At 37.6% G+C, this 26078-nt stretch overlaps 1 long non-coding RNA gene across 2 annotated transcripts in view; it reads left to right on the top strand.

The window, feature by feature from the left end:
- Positions 1 to 26078, top strand: part of LOC117199845 (uncharacterized) — a 342114-nt gene that overhangs the window by 2270 nt on the left and 313766 nt on the right. The window contains exons 2-4 of one of the 2 annotated variants that reach the window (XR_007479196.1): positions 5311 to 5419; positions 6036 to 6152; positions 20274 to 20430. This is a non-coding gene — a long non-coding RNA (uncharacterized LOC117199845). The remainder of the gene's footprint in view (positions 1 to 5310; positions 5420 to 6035; positions 6153 to 20273; positions 20431 to 26078) is intronic. The other variant, XR_004481185.2, reaches the window with a different exon arrangement.

The following is a 26078-nucleotide window of genomic DNA, read 5'->3' as shown; positions in this document are numbered from 1 at the left end:
AAACTGTGATAAGCATAAGCTGATTTCTAGAGCCACCTTATGGACGTTTGCTGAAGTGAAAGAGCCTTAGGTTTTAAGAGCTGCTCTGTGGAATAGAAGTAAAGCTTATACAAGGGAGGAGTGGGGGAGAGGGGAGGGGAAGGTTGGCTGAGACCCCTGCATAACACTAGAACACTTGAATCTAAAGGATAAAATATAGTCTGCTTACTGGCAAAGGGAAGAACCAAGTTAGTCTTGTCTGGCTTGGCCTTAGGTACTGGGTGGGAGGAAAAAGTATCCCCTGATAATTCATAACCACAGGTCTGCCCTCATGCAGGTTTAGGGTTTGATTTTGTTTTACCTGCATGGTCTAAGGAACCTCTAGCAGAAAAATGAGCAAAGTAGTTGTGTATGGGCAGTGTATTCTGGTGTCTGGCAAAAACAAACTCAAATTTCCAGAGGAATGTCTCAACCGAGGCCCCTTGAATTCCCACACTCTTAAGAAATGCCAAGCATGAGATGATGATGAGAAACAACAAAGAGAAAAATTACAGTCCATAGGTGTTGGAATTATTAGATATCGTTGGGGAAGTAAAAACCTTATCAACAAAGAGAGACCTCTTCACATCACTGTGGAAAGAAAGCAAACACATTTATTGTTGAATAAGCACATTATAAAATAGCTGTATATAGGTAATCCACAAGAAACTACCAAATCAGAATAAGACCTCACACAATTTATACAGCTAAGCTAATTATAATCCTTTTCTCTCACGCTGTTTTTAGCTAGCATATAACATGGGGCTTTGGGATCAGTAGTACCCTATTTTCCATTTGGCAGCACGACTATCACTTATTATTTGGATTAATAGTAACTTGTTTTCCATAGGAGGATTTGACATCACAGTTTGTGGCCAGATCCTTCTTAGTTAAGTTTTTCTTTTTTCACATTCCTTCACCCTAAGTTCACTTGGGATTTGTGGTAGCCATTTGTTTAATTAGTTGTCCTCATTCAAAAGAAAAATAAAACTTTTATTTTCCTGAGAAACAAATGGTTACACCTACATTAAGCTCCCAAGGTGAAGCTGTATCTTCCGAGGTGTTTACATTTCAAAACAGTTGAAGCCCAGGCCTTCAGAGAGACTTAGTTACATTCCAAAAGGTTAGAGTGAGAATTTAGGCTCTTTAGATTTTCCTAGGAAACACTCTTAGAAGGAGGGAGAGAGCGGAAATGGTTTCTTTTTCCTTTATAAACAGAAAAAATAATTTTTATTTATCTTTACAACGTATAGTATGAAATGACATTGAAAACATTTAGATAAACAAAAACGTGCAACAAACAAGGGACTATCAAAAATAATGTGGCAGATTTTAAAAAGAGCCAAAGATAACTGGGGTAAAGGAAAGTTATAATCATTGAAATAAACTTAATATAGTATGATAAGCTTTATAGAAAATTCAAGGACCAGCAAATCTAAGCCATAGCTACAACTAAAGGAAATGATAAACACAAATACATACTGTAATTCTGAGAGGGCAGGCCAGGGAATGGAATGAGGAGGAGCATATAGGTAGATGGAGGTTTTTGATAATATTTGAGTGATTGGATTATAGATTAATTGGTTTTTAAAAAATATAAAATAAATAAATATGGCCAGCCATCCCACATTAAAAACTCAAAAGAATGGGCCACAAAGCACATTTTAAAAACAGTTTTTAAAAACACAAATGAAAGAATAATGAACTGGAAGGTAGATATAAAGAAATTACTAAAGGTAATATGGAAAACAAATGGTAGACTATAGAAGAGAGAAATTAGAGAAGTTAAGACATAGGAAAGATAGAACAAGGAGGTCTATTTAGAGTTCCAGAACAATAAAATGGAGAAAATTGAGGAGAGGCCTATGTTTGACAATATAGTGTCTGAGAATTTTCCAAAACTTATGTAAGACATGAGTCTCAGATTCAGGAAGCACATGAATGCAAGTAGGATAAACAAAATCAACATTAAGACACATGTTGGTGGAACATCAGAACCCTCAAGACAAGGAGAAGTGTTTAAAATAATCAGGTATAGAGACTTCCCTGGAGGTCCAGTGGTTAAGACTCTGCTTCCACTGCAGGGGGCACAGGTTTGATCCCTGGTCAGGGAATTAAGATCCCACATGCGGTGCGGCCAAAAAAAAAAAAAAAAAAAAAATCAGATGTAAAATATTATCTACTTAAAAAATCGCAAATAGACGTATAACAGGTTTCTCAATAGCAACAATGAAAACCAGAAGTCAGTAGAGTAGCTGAACAGTAAAGTAAAAGAGTAGAGTAAAAAATAGAAGTCCTTAACATCTCAACTGATTGAAAAAATAGGTGTAAAGCCAGAATTATGTATCTAGCTAAACTTTTATTCAATAATGAAGGCAAAAAATATTTACAGAAAAGCAAAGTGAGAGTTTATCACCAACAGATTCTTACTAGAAAAACCTCTAAAGAATGTACTTCAAAAAAGGTAGAAAATTATCCAAAAGGAAGCCTGAAATTCAAGAAGGAAGGGTGAAAAAAGTAAATATGTGGATAAATCTAATGAAAACATTAACTGTATAAAAAATAAAAATGTTTAATTTGGAAAGTAAAAGCCAAAGTAGTTAAAATATTCACTATAACATTTAAGATGGGAGAGTATGATCAGAGTTTAGTTTTAAGTTCAGTATATTGTTCTTGAAGTAGTCATGTTAACACTTTAAGCATAACCACTAAATGGATAGGAATAGAGTGTATAACTTCTGAAACACTTAAAGGTAAAATGGAATTTAAAAATTTCCCCAATCCTGAAGATGTTAGGGAAGGAGAAAAATAAACAGAATGTCAAAAGTTCTGCTTCCAGGAACAACAGAGTAGTTAATGCAGACGAACTCTTTGCTGAAGACAATTTGAAAAGCCGGGTGTTTTAGTTATCTACTGCATAACAAGTCACCCTAAAACTCAGCAGCTTAAAACACAAACATATTTATCATCATACAATTTCTGTGGGTCAGGAATCTGGAAGCAGCTCAGCTGTGTTCTGATTCTGGCTCAGGGTCTCAGGAGTTTGTAGTCACAAACTGTTGGACAGAGAGCTCAAATAGGACTGGAGAATCCAATTCCAAGCTCATTTGTATGGTTGTCAGGCTTCAGTTCCTTGTCGGCTCTTGGCTGAAGGCCTCTGGTTGGGACTGCTTACACTGTAGAAGCTTGCTTCCCCCAGACTGAGAGAGAACCCAAGACAGAGGCCAGTCTTTTATAACCTTTTATAATCTTATGATATACCATCACTTCTACCATTGGTCACAGAGACTAACGCTGGTACAATGTAGGAGGGGCCTTCCCAAGTGTGTAAATACTATGATGCAGAGATCACTGGGCACACTGGGTGGTAATAGCCACATGCTTATTTATCTATAGATATCTAGATATCTACCTATATCTCTATAATATCAATTCAGCTCTTGCAGAGGTTGTGGAACCTGGTACCTGGTAAACAACTCTTGCATTAGGTCAGCATTTCAAAGGACTACACCCTGGGTGTGAGGGTGAACTAGAAGGAAAACTGTTCTTACGAGGTCTGTAGCCTGACTTCTTTTCTGGTTGGCCAAGGGAAACCTAAAATTTTGAATATGGAATAAGGAATTCTGTTGCCTTCAGCCACCTGGCAAAACCAAATGAAAATTCTCTCTGGAAGAAGATAAAATCAGACTAGATCTCAAATTATTTCTACAATAAAGTTTTAAGATAAAGTGCTCAGCAAAGAAAGAAAGATAACTAGATACACAATATGAGTGAGAACCAGCAGAAGCAAGGAAGAGATCATAGGGACTCCAGATTTTAGAATTATCAGACAGACTATAAAACATTTGTTTATTATGTTCTAGGGATAAAAGACAGGCTTGAAAATTTTAGAAGGGAACTGGAAAGTATATTTTCAAAAAATATGACATAACAAATGTGAAAAAGAATCAAATAGAAATTTTGGAACTGATAAAAACAAAAGAGAATACAAGATTAAAAATATAATACAGGACTTCCCTGGTGGCGCAGTGGTAGAGAATCTGCCTGCTAATGCAGGGGACACGGGTTTGACCCCTGGTCTGGGAGGTTCCCACATGCCGCGGAGCAACTAGGCCCGTGAGCCACAACTACTGAGCCTGCGCATCTGGAGCCTGTGCTCCGCAACAAGAGAGGCCGCGATAGTGAGAGGCCCGCGCACCGCAATGAAGAGTGGCCCCCGCTTGCCACAACTAGAGAAAGCCCACGCACAGAAATGAAGACCCAACACAGCAAAAATAAATAAATAAATAAACTGCTGTTAAAATAATAATACAAAAAAAAGAAAAAATTTTAAGAGGATACAGTTTTAACATATAATGTACTTTTCGTGGGGTCCCAGAAGGAGAGAAGAGAGAATGGGGTAGAAGCAATATTTGAAAGATATAAGTCCAGAGATTCAAGAAACCCTGTGATTCCCAAATCTGTAAAAAACCAAAGACAAAGATAATAACTTAAAGCAAAATGAGAAAAACACATTCGAAGACCTTTTAGACAGTTAAGTTTTCTACAGCAACAACAGAAGCCAGAAGACAGTATATGGATAGCTTCAACGTACTGAAAGAAAATAACTGTCAAGTTAAATTCTTTATCTGGCAAACATATCTCTTACGAATGAAAGAAAAATAAAGACATTTCAAACAAAAACTGAGCTTGCTACCAGCATATCCACACTGAAGGAAATTCTGAAAGGTGTTCTTTAGACAAAAGGAGAGTGATTCCAGATTGGGAGATCAGAGACTAAGTTAGAGATTAACTCATTTTTTTAAAATACATGATCGTATTGGCATTTTATTTATTTATTTTAATAAATTTATTTATCGGCTGCGTTGGGTCTTTGTTGCTGCACGTGGGCTTTCTCTAGTGCAGCGAGCGGGGGCTACTCTTTGTTGTGGTGCACAGGTTTCTCATTGCAGTGGCTTCTCTTGTTTCGGGGCACAAGCTCTAAGTGCTCAGGCTTCAGTAGTTGTGGCATGCGGGCTCAGTAGTTGTGGCTTGCAGGCTGTAGAGCGCAGGCTCAGTAGTTGTGACTCATGGGCTTAGTTGCTTCGCGGCATGTGGGATCTTCCAGGACCAGGGCTCGAACCCATGTCCCCTGTATTGGCAGGTGGATTCTTAACCACTGCACCACCAGGGAAGTCCCGAGATTAACTCACTATTGACCAGGGGATTTTTGCAGAAACTAATGCCCATGACCGGCGATTTTTATTTTGGCTGGCCAAAAATTAATTCTGTTATTTCACTATTACTTTGCAGGTTATTTACATTCAATAGTTACACCTGCCACACCTGTAAAGTCTTCTAATTTGCGTGAAATGTCTTCAATCCACTCTTCTATAGAAGCAAAGGAGCATTCTTTAGCACCGTGAGTTTCATTTTTACTTTCCACATCAGAACCAATCACTAAGGTTTTTTGTCTTTTTCTTGGCCTAATATTCACATCGTCGGAATCAGAACTATATTCCGAAGAACTGTCATCTTCTGAGACATTATTATATATGTTGCTGAGACAATCAGAGAAAGTATCTGCATAAAATTCACTGAAAAATTCTTCTTCACTCAAAATTTTGTGATGCGTCATTTTTGAAAAATTTACTTTTATAATATACACAAGGTTGGAACAAAAACCTAATGGAGCAAAATGTGAATGATAACAATCACAAGTTGTATAATGAACCCTTGATAAATGTTAAGCTCTAACAACTTCGCATGGTGATGTTAATTGTATCACTCTCTAAAAATGTATTAACATGTCTCCAGTCAATAATGTGTTTAAGAGCAATAAAATAGGTAAATATGTGGTTGAATCCAAATGAACACTGGTCAAAGAGTAATGTCCTTTGTAGTTGAAATATATACATGACAGCAATAGTATATAAGTCAATAGAAAAATAAATAAAATTGAAATATTCTAAGATCCTTGCATTTCCAGGAAGAGGGTATATTTTCTTTCTTTCTTTCTTTCTTTTTTGGCCATGCAGCTTGTGGGATCTCAGTTCCCAGACCAGGGATCAAACCCAGGCTCCTGGCAGTGAGAGTGATGAGTCCTAACCACTGGACTGCCAGGGAATTCCCTGTTTTCTAGGGAAACTAATAAGGTAATATATCATATTAAAATAGTATATTTTCAAAGTAATGGGAAAAATAAAGTGGTATTTAATTTTTTTAAAAAAGACAAGAAAAAAGAGAAAAATAACTTAAACAGGCAGGAAAAAACCCCACCACATTGTAAGATGGTAGAGTAAAACCCAATTAGATCAGTTGTTATATTAAATGAACTTAATTCTATAGTCTTTTGTTGTTGTTTTGTTTTGTTTTGCTTTTTTTTTTTAAATCTTGGCCAGGCCACATGGCTTGCAGGATCTCAGTTCCCTGACCAGGGATTGAACCCGGGCCACGGCAGTGAAAGTACCAAATCCTAACCACTAGACCACCAGGGAACTCCCTAAATTCTGTAGTTTTTTTTTTTAAAGCATTTATTTATTTATTTATGGCTGCATTGGGTCTTTGTTGATGCTCATGGGCTTTCTCTAGTTGTGTCGGGTGGGGGCTACTCTTTGTTGCGGTGCGCGGGCTTCTCATTGTGGTGGCTTCTCTTGTTGTGGAGCATGGGCTCTAGGCGTGCTGGCTTCAGTAGTTGTGGCACGTGGGCTCAGTAGTTGTGGCTCACGGGCTCCAGAGCGCAGGCCTGGTAGTTGTGGCACACAGGTTTAGTTGCTCCGCAGCATATGGGATCTTACCAGACCAGGGATCGAACTCGTGTCCCCTGCATCGGCAGGCGGACTCTCAACCACTGCGCCACCAGGGAAGCCCCTATTTTAGCCATTCTGATAGATGTGTCATGATATCTCATTGTGGTTTAATTTGCATTTCTCTAATGGTTAATGAATGATGTTGAATCTCTTCTCAAATGATTATTTGCCATTTGTATCCTCTTTGGTGAAATGTTTCTTTATGTCTTTTGCCCATTTTCTAACGGGATTGTTTGTTATTTTACTGTTGAATGTTTAGAGTTCTTTATAAATTGCAGATATTAGTCCTTTGTTATATATATGGCTTGCAAAATATTTTCTCCCAGTCTATAGCATATCTTTTCATCCTTTCACCAGCCAAAGTTTTAAATTTTGATGAAGTTCAATTTGTCAATTTTTTCTTTTATGAATCATGTTTTTTGTGTCAAGTCTAAGAACTCAAGCCTAAATGAAGCACAGACATATTTTCTCAGTAAGGTACATCACAGACTTCCTGCACTTAGAAACAGTGCACATGCACTATCTTGGGCCATTTTACACAGCAAAATCACCAACAAAGGGCACAAAATGTGAAAAACGTGGCATGAAGTAGACTGCAAAAAGGACACGTTTACAATATGAGAGCTGAGACAAGAAGGGAGAGCATTGCCTTGTTCAACCTTAGCTGGGAACTCTTTCTCCTGGAGAGTTGATGTCTGTCAGTTTTCTGGTAGCCTAGCGGGGAAGGGAGCTGCACCTCTCAGCCCTCAGGAGTCACTGTGCTGGCTGTCCTCTTTTTGCCTCTATAGATCCATTTCCCCCTTCTTTGCCTTAGGACATTGTCATCTAAGAACTGCATCACCTGGGTCCCCTGGCTCTCTGACTTCTGGTTGGATTTGGCCACTTCTTCAGTCCCTGGTCTACAACTGCACTGAAAAGTGTTTTTATAAACTCAACACACATTTCTGTGATTTCTTCCTAACTGTATGCATTTCATGTAATTTCAGAAATTATCTAATTTAGGGATTGAAAAATATTAGTTTACTTTGATGATTTATCTAATAAGATCACAAAAATTTCAACTGCTTAGATATCCTATCTTGTATACATCCTATACATACATACATACATGTATATATATGTAAGTATCATTTAGTGTCATACCTATATATGTATGTATCTATATATACATATATTTGATACAGCTTTCAGTACCTTTTATCAATGGAAAGGTTCAGCATGCTGTACACATACAGAATCATTATATGGTAGCAGAGTATATAATAAAAATAGTAGCTGCTAACACTTAATCTCTGTTATCTGTGAAGTAGGTACAAATATTCCCATTTTACAGATTGGGAAGTAGAGGCAGAGAAGTTCAGGAACTTTCCCATGGTCCATGGTGAGTAAGTGGCAGAGCCAGAATGCTACCCATGCAGTTGGACTCTCTAGTCCATGCTCTTAAACACTCCACCATAATATCTCTCAAAAGTTATTGCCTCCTAATAGGATGCTGATGTTGATATTGATGATGGCAGTATTGTGTTCCTATATTTGGGTCCAAATATTCATGTACAGAGGAGCTGCATTATATAGCACAGTTCTTGTGTCTTACCTACCTCACAGCCTAAATTCATTCAACAAATATTTATCTCTGTCTACCATGTACCTCTTCTGTCACCTTCAGTTATCTTCCCTCTAGTATCTTGTCTTTCTCCATAGGTTTCTTCTCTGTTTTGAGGTGTCTAGTGTGGGATGGAATTGATGGCTAGTGTATGAGCTTACCATCCTCTCTAATGAAACATATCTGGGAAGACCCCAAGGTTTGCATCCACGAAAAGACACTCCAAGGTGTTAAGAGGAATTGATCAAATTGTTCTCATTACTTCCTGAGTCTTATTTCAATGATGATCTTTTCAGTTTTATCGCAACAGCTACACCCATGTCTAGACTCTTGATGCTCTGAACCAAACATTGACCTTTGTGCTGATCACTTGAGCTAGGATGGAATTTTTAAAAGTTAAACCATAGAGAGAATGGTAAGGAAATAAAAATTGAAAATACAAGTAGAATAAAAACAACTAATTCTACAACGTTTAGTTTCTGGTTCTATCATGGGAAGCTCTGTCTAAAGAAGAAAAGGGCATCTTCAGAGAATCTGATTTCATTGGTCTGTGATGGGGTCCTTTCTTTAATTTTATTACTGAATAAACTCCAAATATAAAAAGAATTAATGCTGTTCTGATTTCAAATCACATTTTACCTCTTGTCTTCAAAACTGCTGCATCGTAAGGCCTTGCTGGCACAGTAGAAGGAAGTGGCTATTGGCTTTGGGCTTTAACGCCAGTGTAGAGACCCTCAGGTGATGGAGACATCAGGAACGTGGCTCTGCTAGAGCGGTGTGTGTGGTAGAGGTGTTCAGGCAGGTACGGGCAGCAGATTTCTCTGAGATTTAGTTGAGCCAACAAAACAAAACAGAATACAAAGAAGTACAATTGAAACAACTTAATCATCAAATATTTATTGGGACCCTTTCTTTGTGGCAGGTACTGTTCTAATCCCTGGGATATGACAGTGAGTCAAAGTGCCTATACTCATGGAATTAGCATTCTGGTGGAATATATACCATAAAACATACGAAATTTTCTTAATTTTTCTAGATAAATAAAAAATAAGTTTTGTTTTTAAAATAAATCATACTGAATTCTTTATCAGTGCATAACTTTTGCAACTGATATAAAAATATGAAGTGGAAGATATATGAATTTTGTAGTTTTTGGAACATTACAGGAAGAATTTCTCTTTGCTTTCCATTCCTGCCCCTTGTTTTTAGAGGATCCCAGTACTTTATTTTATAGAATCCTTTTAGGCATTCAGTTTCAATGTGCAAAATGATCCTTTACCATCTTGGACTGACCTTTCAACCAGGTCATCTGTTTCTTTAAGCACTCAATCAACAAAATATGCCACCTGTTTATATACACAGTGTACACAGTAAGTACTGTTTAGAAATCAAAAAGCCAAAAATAGCTCATATACTGAAAGGAAAAAATCCCCAACAATTTAAAAAGGCCGTGGGGATACAATTTTCCTATCATTTGAAGAACTAGCAGAGTTCTTAAAAAGAACTAGGAGAGGTTTAAAAAAAAAAACTGTGTGAGAGCTGTCTAAATTAGAAGAGAATCAAGATTAGGAAGTCCATGGAATAGAGAAATGTTACATATAATTAGAAAATAAAGTAAAAAATCCAAGACCAGTGTTAGTGGGTGAATTATGTCCCTCCACCAAAAAAATGTGTATGTTGAAGTTGTAACATACAGTACCTCAAAATGTGACCTTATGTGGAAAGAGGGTGATTGCAGACGTAATTAGTTAGGATGAGGTCATACTGGAATAAGGTGAACCCCTAATCCAATATGACTGGTATCCTTATAAGAAAGAGAAATTTGGACACAGACATGCGCACAGGGAGGATGCCATGTGAAGATGAAGGTAGATCAGGGTGATGCATCTGTGAGCCAAGGAACACCCATGATTACCAGCAACCTGCTAGAAGTCAGGGGAGAGGCGTGAAACAGGGTGTCTCACAGCTCTCAGAACGAACCAACTTGGCTGAAACCTTCATCTTGAATTTCTAGTCTCCAGAACTGTAAGACAGTAAATTTCCGTTTTGTTTTGTTTTTTTTCCCCCAGCAAATACAACCAGATAGAATTCAGGCTTCCAACAGAGCACATGCAAGCAGTGAACAGGAAACACACACCAGGAGTACAGGTGCTCTGGGCTCTTAAAGGAGAAGAGCTAGAGAAAGGCTTTCAAAGATGAACTGCATTCCTAGTGCTCATAGTGAGAACCCACAGAAGCTATGGGAAAGCTGTGTAATGTCTGTATTTACCAGGCCAAAATAAATGTACAGGTTATGCCGTAACTGTTCATGTTAGTGTCTTGTTACAGAAATTTTTCTTTCACTATTACCCATCTAAGTATTGGCAGAGTTTATATAATAGCTTCTGCAAGTCACTATGGATGGTGTGACTATGAAATAATGAGAATAATTTCTATAAGAAACATATTTTTAAATGTCTCATTGCTTTTCCATCATATGATATTTTTCAATCCCAGTCATTTTTGGTTGGTTTGGCCATGTGTTCTCATGACGCTGATGCAAATCTGTACTGAATTTAGCAGCCTTGGCATCTTGGTGGGCTCTGAAATACCTCGCAGTTCACGATTCTTAGCAAGTTCCTGGTCTCTTACAGACGCCACAAGAAGTTAAGATTGATTTGTAAGAGAAAAAGCCTGGACTCTAGGCAAAAGTCATTTCTGAGGCCAGTCAGCTCTTTTTGTTTTTGTGTAAAGTGATTCGGTTTTCTTGCTCTTGTCACTTGAACACATTTTTGAATTGGGTATAGCATTATTTTACCGCTAGTCACTAAACACTTTTCCAGTTTATTTACTTTGCTTAAAAAGTGCCACATCAACTACTAGACAGCTTGGTACAAGGTATTGAATATAAGGTTGTCAACTCTGTGATGACAGGAGAACACAGAATCAGGGCATTCCTGAATTCCAACTGACTGATGTCCCTGGGAGTCACGAAAACACTGGTGTAGTGACTGCTCTTTCACTGAAGCAATACTGGCTGTACTTCATTTTATTTGCTACAAATGATTTTCATTTGTTCTAAATAAATATTTCCAGTGTCCAATTCAATGGCTTCTATGGTGAACTGAGAGGAAATTATTTCCTCTTAACAATCTGTTTGAAAATAAGTGAGCATTTTTATAGTTTGAGCAAACTGTTTGTGTGAGTAAAGCAGGAACGAACATGTTTGTGCTCATGGAGAGTGTCCAGTCTACCTGAGTCAGGAAAGGATGGAGTCTCCTGTGGTGTAGTAAAACCCGTGTTCTAAGGGAGGTCTTGCACATGCAAAGCCTTGGAGGCTTGCCTCATTCACCTTCAGGTAGAGCACTCAGGAAGCAGGGAAGAAAGAAACCCTAGGGACAGTGAGGAATGAATGAGAAAGGCTGGGCTTCCAATATTGTCCAGTAGCCAGGAGACACTGAGTCATAAAACACACTAGAAAGAATGGCTAATGGAGTAAATCAGAATGCGAAGATTGTCTTAGTGCTAATTAACTTCTTCTGGGCAGAAAATTCATTTTGATTCTCTTGGGTTCTTCCCAGTATGTGCCAGGTTGAGCTAAGGTGTAAGAATCAGTAGTTATGTGGAATCAGTGGGATTAAATTTTGAACTTCTGATACCTTTTCCCATGGACTTGATGCGGTTTAAGGAAATGTGGTATGAGTACTTCACAAAACGGTCATGTCTGCCCACTGTCCCTAGAAAATATCTCAGTAGGTTATCTGGGAAGGTCCTCAGACATTGTAACTGCTGCATGGGCAGGTATTATACTCAGAGGACATTGCCTTTAAATGTTGTTAACTACAACAGTAACTATGATGCTAATAAAGCACTTATGTGCCAGGCCCTGTGCTAACTGCTTTATCCACAGAGAATAACCTGCTGATATGCATTTAGCCCCAGGCCAGAGTCCAGGGCAAGGTGACCCCATGTTTTACTAATTTGATGTTGGTAAGAACTTCCTGAACAAAAGCCATTACATTTGTTTTCATTATATCTTGCTTTTGTTACAGAGACACCAAAAAGTAGAGATTAACTTGTTAATTTAGAAAATAAGTTCTAAAGGCCAAAAGCATGTTAAATCACAAAAAAAAGAACAATGAGGATTCGATAAGCTATTTCTTTCTGGGGATTGGTCCCCTTGATAGGAAGTAAATCTGCAAAATGTATATTGGTAGTTCTTGGGATCTTCTGGTTTTGTCTGTGTCCTGGATTTTCGCTTTGTGTAGAAGGGGTAAAGGTGGGAGTTAGGAAGGTAGGGAGAGGCCCCAATTAATTCTTATCACTTGGGATTAAGGCCAAAATTTTCTTCCCCTCAGATTCTAGAAATGTATATTTCCTAGCAAATAGCATTAAGTTATAGCTGGTAATGATTTAGGAAAATGTTTTTTACTTTTAAGACCTGAAAGCTATGGACTCCGCGTGTCTTGTGTCTATTACATTATGAAATTTAATTTAATATCCTGTATATATTGCAAAGGTTATTTTTGTTTGTTAAAAAAATTGCAAATTATACCTTCAACTAAATTTTCAAGTTGTAACCCATTCAAGTTTTGAGTACAATGACCAGAATGTATATTTACTCCTTTAAATTAAGACTGTGTAGAATATAATTACAGTATATTCCTGTTATATTAAATGATTTATAAATATTACTTTTCATTTAGAGTCCCTACATAGAGAAGAAATAATAAGGAAAAGGCAGGATATCAAACACTCACTTAACTACATACACATTTAAAAGGAATTCAGTTTCTCTTTGAATCATTCAGTTAGAGGCATGGGCTGTCTCTGAACTCAATCTTCCCTGTTGAGCAGGTCTACCAAGATTTTTATCAAAATCTTACACAGCTCTTCCAAGGGGATGTTTGAGGAGTTGAGGTCAAAGGAAGAGACTTTGGAACTTATCAGCCTGCAAGCAGAAAGGTGATCCGAGAAAAACAACAACAACAAAAAGGGCTTTACTTTTCATGTCGCTACAAAGAGAATTTGAAAAGTCCAAAACAAAGGTCTTCACATAGTTGCTTTTTAAAAAAGAAAACCCCAAACAACCTAGACTGTAATTTTAATAGCCTTTTGAGCAGATCTTTGCTTTAACTGAAACACAGTTTTTAAATGCCAGCTTAGTATTTCTGGTTAAGATCGACAGGGACTCCAGTAGTATCAGGCACACCTAGTATTCAGATCGTGGATTCTCATACCATTCTCCAGAGGAAGGAGCTGCGCTCCTTGGAGAAATGGCTGCTTGTAGGGCTGGGGCAGGACATTTATAAGATGAGCCTGGAGTATCTTGTAGTGCCAGAAAGTAAGGAAGTGCTAAAAGGAAGGAAGAAAGAAAGAAAGAAAGGAAGGAAGGAAGGAAGGAAGGAAGGAAAGGAAGAGAAAGAAAGAAAGAAAGAAAGAAAGAAAAAAACCCCACAGTGACAAGTGATAAACTACTCAAAAACAAACAAAGAAAAAACCCAAAAAAATCCCTTATACACAAAACCCCACAATGATAGCGGTGTGGATATAGGAGCCAACTGAAAGAGCTCTCAATGGCCAATTTGAGTGACAAAATTAACAAAGTAGTACAGGACTACTACTAAAGTATCAAAGTATGAAATAAAATCCATGAGTCCATATTGATATAAATAAGTGATTAAATAAATAAATGAGGGAGAACACACACATTTCCCTTACAAAAGAATACCAAATAATTTATGTTGGTACTCTGCCCTCAAGAAGGTGGAGTATAATTCCAAACTTTTAAGTGTGGACTGCACACAGTGACTTTCTTCTAAAGAGTACAGGATGGAAAAAGGAGAAAAAAAGGTTAATTGCACACTGGGGGAAACTGGTAAACACTACCTCAGCTAGGTAATCAGGGTTAGTGTCAACAGTGATGTTATGTTGATAGCATGTATACTTTTTTTTTTTTTTTTTGCGGTACGCGGGCCTCTCACTGTTGTGGCCTCTCCCGTTGCGGAGCACAGGCTCCGGACGTGCAGGCTTAGCGGCCATGGCTCACGGGACCAGCCGCTCCGCGGCATGTGGGATCTTCCCAGACCGGGGCACGAACCCGTGTCCCCTGCATCGGCAGGCAGACTCTCAGCCACTGTGCCACCAGGGAAGCCCGCATGTATACTTTTGATAGGATGTGATGAAAATGGTAGTTGACCTCTGTGGTCTTCATCCCCAAAACACACTACTCCAGTCTAATCATGAGAAAAACACCAGACAAATCCTAATTGGGGGACATTCTACAAAATATCTGACAGATAATCCTCAGACTATAGAGGACATTAAAAAAATAAAAAAATAAAAAAAGGAAAGGAGCCAAAAGGAGCCTAAGGACACATGACTACTAAATGTAATGTGGTGTCCTGGATGGGATCCCAGAACAGAAAAAGGATATTAGGGAAAACCTGAGGAAATCTGAATAATACTAATGCATGAGTATTGGCTCATTAATGTGACAAAGGTACCATACTAATGTAAGATGTTAGTAATAGGTGAAACTGGATATGAGGTAAATAGGAACTCTGTACTATTTTCCCAGTAATTTTGTAAATCGAAAATAGTGCTAAATTTAAAAGTTTATTAAAAAAAAGATTAGCAGGGAATATAATTGGGGGAAATCAGTAATACTGTTACTTTGGACTTGTACCAGCCTCTTCTCCTGCTTGTTTTAAAAAAAAACAAAAAAAAACTTCTGTGAAAAGTCTCACTTGTCCTCACACTGTCTGAGATATACAGATGGCCAATATTTTTTTCTTGATTATAACAGGGAAGGAAAATATAGTTGTCTACTTACCCTACTGTTGAATTAGATGGTGTGGGCATCCTAGAATAAAAACAGGAAGCAAACCCTAATTTATATTAAGGACTTTTTAAAGCTTACATTCCTGTTAGAAACTTGCTTAAGAATAAAGATGTATCCCATTTGCGAACTACAGTGTCTTTAAGATAATGATTTTGCATTTCTAACTTCTTCTAATGATAATAGAGCTCTGGTTGTTACTGATGTTCACTCTCATAGGCAGAGCACCAAAGTGTTCTGAGGTAGCCTGACACCATGCATGGGGTACAATTACATGACCTAAAGTGATCAGAGTGTGGCCTGGTTGGAGAAAATATATAAGTACGGTGTGTGCTTTGTCCCTTTGCCCAGGATTGCTCATCTCTCATGATAGTAAATGTTGCCCAGTTGCAGAGAGGCTAGAACAAAACTGAACAAGTTCCCAGAGGCGTGCCTTTTCTGAATCACTTCATTTGAAGGTTGGGTACTTACTAATTACTCTGAACCCTACATGCCAAGAAATAACAATGCAGCCCAGGGACAAACTCCACACTAGAGAAGGATTGTCATCTGCTTTCATTGCATTTCAGCAATTAGTTTCAGCCTATGCAAATCTTTCTGAAATATTTCAGTTATGAAAAATGAACTGACTTATCAGTTGTAGTAAAGGCAGTAAAATTGAATATACTGTTTGCTTTTTTATATGTTCCTCTATTTAGCAAGTGGTACATAAGCCATGTAATTTTATTAGTCCATAATGTATTATAAACAGACAATTCATGTGAACCTTAAAAGGTTTATATCTTTCTTTATTTGGACTCTAAGTTTGTTGGAACTAAAAAAAAAAAAAAAAAGCATGTTTTCCAGTTATATTTCTGGTTGAGTAGGGGAATGGGAAGCAATGACTATAGGAATCTATGAGATCTAGAGTTACCAGATTGGCTATTATATATGAAACATTAAATCAGCATCTAAATTTTTTCTCATGTGACAAATTTAGCTGATATTGACAAGTACATGCCTAAAATTGATTTGATTCAACATGGATAAAATTATACATATATACACATATATATATGTATAACTGAATCACTTTGCTGTACACTTGAAACTAATACAACATTGTAAATGAGCTATAATTTAAAAAAATGGAAAAATAAGAATAAAAATTTAAAAAGAAAAGCTTTCTTAAAAATTCAAAGTTTGAAAGGATAAAATGAAAATAAAAAATGCTCAGAGACAGCAATTCCTTGAACCTATCCATGATTTTACTGCCACTCTAATACTTTTCAGTTTACTAATCCCAAAGGGATATACAAGGCCCAGCAACCACAAATTTCATGTCTTTTTGGCTCCCTCTTGTGGCTGAACTCTATATTAACTTCTTACCTATAAACAGATTCCTAACAATTCTAACAAAGGTAAAAACTAATGTTTTCATTTTTACTTCAGTGCTGTTGGTGTTTTATTTTTATGTGAAAATTTAAAAGCATGCCTTTGTAATATATACAACAAACTATTTCAAAGAGCAAAAAACAATATAGTAGAAAATAATTCCTCTAAGCAAAGGGTAAATTAAGTATTCCTTATCCAAAAAAGAGACTTAGGGAGTAATTTTATTAAGAGTTATTTGTAGATTGTCATAACAAACCTCTCTCATAAAATTCTGATTAAAAATTTTGTTGAGGGCACTGGGGCTTTTTCTATGAACCTTTTAAGAAACATTAACAGATTCATTAGATAACAGATAACATTAGATTGAATAACTAGGTCAAAGGCAGGGAAATGGGCCAAGACGATCTGTATGAATCTTTTCAAACATTACTATTCCTTATTTCCTACTTTTTTCTTTGTTTAAGTGCAACAAACTGTTAGTGGATTTTAGTTTATTTGTTTTATTTTTGTTGTTTTGGTCTTGGTTTCTATAATCAATAATCTCTAGTGAAAAAAAAGGAACACTTGTTTTTCTATAAGTTCCCACTTTGGAGCTTTTTTATTTTGCATATAACTCATTTCCACTTGAAAATGTTATTTGATCTCATATAAGGAAAAGAAACCTCAAACTTACAAAGAATCATTCCACAGAAGTCACTTTTTTTGTTTTGTGACAAATAATAAAATTGTTCAAGAGGAAGCTTTCTGAAAAGAAAGAAAAGATTAAATTGAACATCTTTTTAATAACACAGTGTAATGGTGAGATAGTAAAAGATAAAAATAGACTAATACAACAATGTATATATGGTAATTCAGTATATGAAAAGATGGCATTTTAAATCAGTGGAAAGAGTTTACTTTTCAATAAACAATGCAGGAGAAATTCACTAGCCGTTTGGAAAAAAAGATTTTTATTTCATATTACAGAGATAATTTCAGATGAATTAAAAATCTAAAGAATTAGGGAAAAGCATGCAAATATTAAAAGAAAATATACAAGAATATGTTTTTTTCTTAGTGGTAGGGAAAACATTTTAAATAAGATTTTAAAAAAGTCAGAAATCAAAAGGAAGTTTGATAACATCAAGTGAAAAACTTCTGAAGACAAGACAGCATAAAAAAGCTCAAATAAAACAAAGATTGGAAGAAATGTTTACAATAAAGATACATAAGGGATTAATATCCAGAACATAAAGAACCAATAAGAATCTATAACTAAAAGACAAGCAATAAAAATGGGCAAAGAATAAGAACAGAAAAGGAAATATAAACGGTCATACATAAGAAAACATAAACATAAGAAAAAAAGTACTTAACCTAATCAGAGAAATACATTCTGATAACCATGATAACATTTTTATTCATTAGATAGGCAAAAATTATACAGTTTGATAATATAATACAATTGGCCAATAGTATGGTGAAATGGATACTTTTAGACAATACCATGAGAATATAAAGTATTTGGGCTATATCTACTAAAATTAAAAATATTCATATATTGTGACCCATAACTTCGACTTAGGATTTTCCCTAGAGAAACATTCATTTGTGTATTGAGCTCAAGGAGGCCTGTACAAAGATATTTATTACATTCAATTAATACAAAAGAAAAAAAATACAAGAATGGCTAAATAATCTGATGTATCCATATTGTGGAACACTGTGAGAAATTAAAAAGAATGAGATAGATTGTATTTACAATCTTTAGATTGCAGTTTTAGGTTCACAACAAAGTTGAGGAAGGTAGAGAGATTCCCAAACACCCTTTACCCTGCACATGCTTATCCTCCCCCATTATCAACACCTCCCACCAGAGTGGTACCTTTGCTAGGACTGATGAACCTCCACTGACACATCATTATCACCTGAAGTCCATAGTTTACATTAGCCTTCACTCTTGGAGCTTGTGATGTTTTGTTGTTGTTGTTGTTTTTTGCGGTACGTGGGCCTCTCACTGTTGTGGCCTCTCCCGTTGCGCAGCACAGGCTATGGACGCGCAGGCTCAGTGGCCATGGCTCACAGGCCCAGCTGCTCCGCGGCATGTGGAATCTTCCTGGACCGGGGCACGAACCCATGTCCCCTGCATCAGCAGGTGTACTCTCAACCACTGCGCCACCAGGGAAGCCCGTAATGTTTTAATATATATTGTAGTGCTGAACTGTTCCTCGCTGCTCAATATCTTTTGAACACCCACACTGTATCTCATGTACCCAATGTAGATTCCAAAAAACTTGCTTTCTCAGCCTTTGAGATTGGCCCTAAAGTATGAGAGTTATTCATACCCCACAAGAACGCTCACCAACAGAACCCCACACTGAGGATGTTTGTAATTAGATAGATAATATGATCAAGTCTGTGGGCATCAGCCAGGTTTTCTCCAGTCACCCTGGTGCTTGCTCAGTGGCTTCATAAACTAAATTATCATGGGGGCAGGGGCAGAAGTTCTTATTTATGGACTCAGCAACATGACCTCATCAAAACTGACCTGGCCACATATGAGTTTACCAGCAGAAGTTACCAACCCTAAGTAATTCATAGAGAAAAATCTCTCTGGGTGTACTGGTCAGCCACCTGGTGGGAGGCTGATTACATTCAACCCCTTCCATCTTGAAAGATGATTTATCCTCACAGGACACTTCTAATTATGGATTTCCCTTTCCTCCTCACTTCACTGCTGCCAGTTACATCATCAGTGGAATGTAACAGAATGCCTTATTCACTGCATGCCATCTTAAACAATATTACTCTTGACTAAGGAACTCAAATTTATCACACAAAAAATAAGGCAGTGGTTGAATTTAAGGGTTCACTGGCCTTGTCACATTTACAGAATGGTAGCATAGCCTACTGACAATTCAGCTATGGCTGAATGTTATCCTGAAGTGTGGCACATGCTGTGAAGCGGTGACTAATAAATAGTTTCCCCCATAGCCAGAATGCATGGTCTAAAAAGCAATGGGGGGAGGTGGGAGTGATGCCCTTCACTCTTATTATTACACTCGAGGAAATCTTTACTTCCTCCCCAGCCACCTTGGGCTTTGCTGGTTTAGAGGTTAAGGGAGAAATGCTTCCATCAGACGACACAACAATGGTTCCGTTGAACTGGAAGCTGAACTGATGAGGTCGTAATCTGGGGCTCCTTATGATTCTGGAGAAAACAGCCAAGAAAGAATTATTCCAAGTAGGCTGGGATGATTGATCCTAAATATCAAGGGTAAGAGGATTGCTGCTATACCATGCTGGGGGAAAGGAGTATTTCTAGAACCTAAAGCATCTTTTGGACACCTCCTAGCATAGCTTCCAGTGGCATAAAAGTAATAGAATACTGTAGTATTCTATTACTGCACACAGGCAGAACCACTAAGAGCTTAGATCTCTCAGGAACAAATTTGGGGCTGCCCCACAAGGTTATGAATTCCTACTAGCTAAGGGCAAGGGAACTTGAAATGGGTAGTGGAGGAAGGAAATTATAACACCAATAATAGCCTCAGGACCAGCTGTAGACTGCAGTCACTTCCCATATTTCCTTCCTTGCTATGTCCTGTATACATACATACATATATGTATATACATATATATATATAACTTTTCTTTATTTCCTCTCCCTTTTCCTTATTATTTCATATAGGGTGTGTTGGCGATGGTTTACTTTATTTAATGCCTAAATGTGGACTATCAGGACAATATTATGACTGAAATAGAGAGGAGTGACCATCACCAAGTGATCCTGGACTTGGAGCTGGATGCAGGAACTGATGAGACTTTGGATCTCCCCTTTTGGGGAGGTGAGTGCATTTTCATTTGTGGGAAAAATGTTGCATTTTCTTACACTGGAGCAGCAATTCTCAAACTTTGCTGCACGTTAGAATTACCTGAGGGATTTTATTAAAATGCATATTCTGTTTCAGTAAATCTGGGGTGGGGTCCCAGATTTTGCATTCACCATTTCCTAGGTGATGCTCATGCTGCTGGTCCATGGACCGCTTGTTCAATAGAAAAGCACGTTACTGTTGTTGCTGCTATTGTTTAAAGTGACAGTCAGCTGGCACTGATGGCTATCTAACATCTTTACCATATCCTCTGTACATTTTGCTAGCTTTCCACATTTTGAACACCCCACTTCCCTAGGTAGCATCCAGAAAATCCACTTCCCAGCCTCCCTAGCAACCAGGGTGCAAATGTGTACCCTAAGTTCTGCTGTCATCCGCATCTGCACTAGACTTTGGTTTGAATGTGAGTAGCCTCAGAACACGGGCTTCAAGTGGGGCATCCATATTGCTCATAAGGTAGAATCAGAGGTGTCCACTTTTAGCAGAGGCACTTCCCTGGATGAGGCCAGTCCTGGGAATGAGTCTGGCTATTATTTCTGGAAGCTTAGCAATTAGCCTATTTCTCTAGCCCTCCTACAGTTTTGTGAGTTGACCTATTATCCTCTAATAACCTCTTCTTAAATGAGCCAGAATGGATTCTGTTATTTGCAACTAAAAATCCTAATGCATACAAATGAATAAGTTGTACAATTAAAATTTAATTAAAAAAAGGGACTTCCCTGGTGGTGCAGTGGTTAAGAATCTGCCTGCCAATGCAGGGGACACGGGTTCGAGCCCTGGTCTGGGAAGATCCCACATGCCGCCGAGCAACTAAGCCTGTGCGCCACAACTACTGAGCCTGTGCTCTACAGCTCATGAGCCACAACTACTGAGCCCACGTGCCACAACTACTGAAGCCCGCACGCCTAGAGGTCGTGCTCTGCAACAAGAGAAGTCACCAAAATGAGAAGCCTGCGCACTGCAACAAGGAGTGGCCCCTGCTCGCCGCTAGAGAAAGCCCGCGAGCAGCAACGAACACCCAACGCAGCCAAAAATAAATAAATAGATTTTTAAAATTCATTAAAAAAAAAGAGAGGAGTGAGAGAAAGGGGCAGAAAAAATATTTTAAAAAAAAGAACAAAAGTAGTTTTATTAGAAACATGAACTTTAAAAAAATCAAATGTAATTTGGTCTAAATGAGATAATGTCTATAAAACACTTGGCACAACGTGTGGTATATAAAAGTTCTTGATTAATGCTGCTGTTTAAAAAAGATATTTTCTTATTTTTATGGAAATGGCACATGCTTATTATAAACATTTCAGTAAGTACAAATAAAGCACAAGTAACCTCATGTAGAACATGATTCTAGATATCTCTCTAAAAAATAGATGTAAAGAAGTAAGGAACAGCTCTAGTCAGAACTAAAGTTTCAAGAATTGGATCAAAGTTCATGAAATTTCTAAAAGAAAATTAAATTTTTTTTGTTTGTTTTCTGGCCGTGCCATGTGGATTACGAGGTATTAGTTCCTCAGCAGGGACTGAACCTGGGCCCTCAGCAGTGACAGCATGGAGTCCTAACCACTGGACCACCAGGGAATTCCCTAAATATTTTTAATTTTATTAGCATCTAACAGATGAAAAGGTAAACCTGAAGGAATTCCTGAACTATAGATAAATATCTCTTTATTACATAGATATAATTTTATACAGATATTTTAGAAATTTAGGAAAAAGTTTTTGAAACATTTAGGATTTTGGAATCATTATCATTTTTTAGACAATATTGACTCTCAGGCATGAAAGGTAAGATGATAAACCCAGTTTCACTCACTTCTGTTTCCTTTCCCTGATCTCCCCATTTTGGTTGTTTATATAATCTGTACTTTGCCAGGGCTTATAACATTATTGTAGAACACTGGTTCTACAATAATAATTTTCCCTGTACAGGGGAAAATTCCCATTCCTTCCAGTCAGGGAAGTGCCCATACCCAGGGGCTTCTGCTCATTCCCTGAAGTCATCACTGCTTTCCGGAAGAGCACTGCTTTTCTGCAGAGCTTCATCTCTCTTGAAATCTTGCTGTTTTAAAATAGGGGCTTTTTGAGGCTTTTTGTCTTTTCTGATAGGATTATCTACTCAATCTTTTAATCTCTTCAAATTGGAGAATTAGCAGATTTTGTAGACTCACCTTGCCTCAATATGCATTTGGAATGTAGGGGTGGGGGTAGGTATAATGCCTCTCAACCAATAGTGTGGCTTCCCCCTGTACTCCCAACACTTACAGGGAGAGTTTGAAAACATGTGTGGGTGGTTTCATTTTGGTTGTCACAATGAATGCAAGATGCTACCGGTATTTATAGGTAAAGGGCCAAAGATGCTAAATATCTTGCGATGTGTGCGACAAAGAACTGCCCTGTCCAAAATGCTGTCTTGAGAAACACTTAGGAACTGGAATAAACTACACAGAATTATCTTTCCTTGGCACATTAAAATTAATGGCATAATTTTATGGCATCCTTTTATTGTTTGGGGACTGCTGGTAAATTTTGTATTTGTTTCATTTTTTAGGCGATAGGAGTGGGATATTCTGTGATCCTGTTCCCCACGGGGAGTGGGGTGAGTTGTATCACAACACCCACCAAAAATCTCCTCCGGGGAAGGTGACAGGGTGTGGTTATGAGAACAAGCTTTTACATGGGCCAGAGAAGGCTTGACCCGTCAGAGAACTGAAAAATACTGTTAGTTTGTTTAAAAGGCTCTTCTTGGGGAAAAAGAAAAATATTGTGATAGAAGTTATTCCCTGTTAGGAAATAAGATAAAACCTATCCTGTAGTTGTTTGCCAAGTGATTTACATTGTATCAGAAGATATTTATACTTTGTCTTAAATATATTTTTAAGAGATAAATATGCCAAACTGATAACATTTAACATAAAAGGGTGTGAAGAGAATCTGAATACATTAGCCTGCATTTCTGAATCAGGGATGGCTGACATTTTAATTGGAACAAATATTTTCTCTCCCAGTATCCTAGGGCTGCATTCAATAAGATACTAAACACAAACCTCTCATTTCAAGCTGGGTTTCCCTTAAGAAGCTAGTCTTTTGCTTTCTTTTTACACACTGGAATTCTGTGAGTATACTTGTAATTCTTTTAGAATACTGTGCATTTTTTTAATATACAGATTTTGGGGACCAGGGATGTAAACTCCCTAAGGAGCTATACCCCTAATCTCTAGACCAATGCTTGCTATACTCAAATTACTGAATAAATGAATAGCTGGAATAAGCGAATGAATGAATAGGTGAAAAGAATGTGGGATTTGGAGTTAAATAAAACTGGACTCAAATCCCTGTTCTGAAACTTCATAGTTGTCTGACCCAAGGAGAGGTAATGAATCTCTTGGGTCTCTATTTATTGTAAAACCAGGATAACAATATCTACTTTACAAAGATACCATAAATCTATATTATATTAGAAAGTAAGTTCCATGAGAGTGGGGGCTTAAACAAATCTGTTGGATGAATTAATGAACTTGAAGTCCTATCTATAATGTGTCAATATTTGCATCTTTCCAATTGGACTTTTCATTTGTCTGCTTTTTATCGCTTTATTGAGGCTTTCCATAAGGCTGCCACATGTCCCTATTGTTACTGTTTTTCTCTCTAGCTGTGGCTTGTCTTTCCTGATTTATTTCTTTTAATCTAGTTAGCTAGATTGTTAGTACACTGGGTAACCAGGATTGGATAAAGCAGGAATAACCAGGCTGTGTGTGGAGAAGGTTTGATGGATTTTGCTTTGAGTAAATTTCATACTTCTTAATGTGACATCTAATTTACTGCTCAGATTTTTTTTGTGCTTTCCCTTCAGTTTTAACCTGTACTTTGAATAAAGTTGCTGAAAGGGTAACTTTAAGATTTATAAATGATGACTGAAATATTTTAATACTTGAAAACAATGCCCAGTAGATTCTAATTGATAAACAAATTAGAAATCAAAAGTTAAGAACATCTGGGTGACTTCCCTGGTGGTCCAGTGGTTAAGAATCTGCCTTCCAATGCAGGGAACGTGGGTTCCATCCCTGGTCAGGGAACTAAGATCCTACATGCTGCGGGGCAACTACTGAGCCCGCGAACCACAACTAAGACACAATGCAGCCAAATACATAAATTAATTAATAAAAAATATTAAAAAAAAGTCAAGAACATCTGTAAAATTAGGCCAGCTATTTGCTCAAGCCAAAAAAAATAATAATTTAATCTTTCTCAGGAGCCTTCCTATTTAGTTTTAGATAAAATGTGATTAGCAAGGGAATTAAATTCATCAAAATTTCTGATCACATACTTAAACATCTCTAAGGAAAGCAAAGTCATTTATAACATATTTTTTACTGAAATGAGAAATTTTATAATTAGTGTTCCCATCTGTGTCTTTTCATAAATAGTAAAAGTTTGGAAGTAGATTTAAGTTAACAAAGGACTCACAATAGAAATATAGATAATCGAATAATAATGACCTCTGTGTGAGGGACTGGAAGTTTATTTACCTTGGCCAGGTTTCTCCACCAAATCCATAATGCTGGTGTTCTTTGCCCATGACACGAGGAGGTTCACATTTTGGCCTGTGTTCCTCAGGGAGTGAAATGGGTATTATGCCACCATATTCCCTTTCAGCGCCCCACGGAAACCTACATCATTGGAGTGACTCCCTTAATTCCTGATACTGGGAAAAAAGAGGGACTTTTGAAATAGCTTCAGCATGGAATGCTATGGTCTGAATGTTTGTGTCCCCCCAAATTTATATGTTTAAATCCTAATGCCCAGTGTGATGGTATAAGAAGGTGGGACCTTCAGGAAGTGCCTAGGTCATGAGGAGCCCTCATGAATGGGACTAGCGCTCTTGTAAGAGAGACTCCCGAGGGCTTGCTAGGCCCTTCTACCATGTGAGGATACAGCAAGAAGGAGCTGGTCAGAAATACATATTCTCAGGCTCCATCCCAGACCTAGGAATCAGAATTTGGGGGCGGGTAGAGCCCTGTAATCTGTTTTAAACAAGCCCTCCAGATGCTTCTTTTGCATGCTTAAGTTTTAGATGCACTGCTCTGTTCAACAGTTACCTTCCATAGGAAACAGGTCTCCAATAGTCCCACCCTTTACAGCTGTACCATTCAGTAGGTTGGAGACATGGAAGTTTCCTAAATTTGGCAGGTAGGACTAGTGTGATGTTGAAAACTGGTAGTTCAGATGACTTTCTTTGTTCTTTCTTAACAAGGGAATAAAGGGCAAGGATGCTTACTCACTGTTGTAACCATGTTTTACAGGAAGTACTCAGTGGATGTCTGTTAAATGAATGCATGCCTGAGTGAATGAGCAAGGCCAAAGAGACTGACTTGTTTCCTGGACTGCAACTTATGACACAGAATGAAAGCTTCAGGCTAGGGAGAAGACCTCACAAAATTCTTAAGAATATCTGGCTAAAGATCTGCATCCTAATTAGGAAGGATTTAATGTCTTCCAGTTTCCAGTAATGGCAGTCTGAAATATTTGGACTAACCTTCCCACTGAAAATAACTAAAAATGCTGAAAAAGCAGCTTTGGGGTTGGTGAACATGTGGAGATGGCGG

This window comes from Orcinus orca, chromosome 9, assembly GCF_937001465.1.
Source record: "Orcinus orca chromosome 9, mOrcOrc1.1, whole genome shotgun sequence".
NCBI classification, from domain to species: domain Eukaryota; kingdom Metazoa; phylum Chordata; class Mammalia; order Artiodactyla; family Delphinidae; genus Orcinus; species Orcinus orca.
This window is presented reverse-complemented; position numbering and strand designations above follow the sequence as displayed.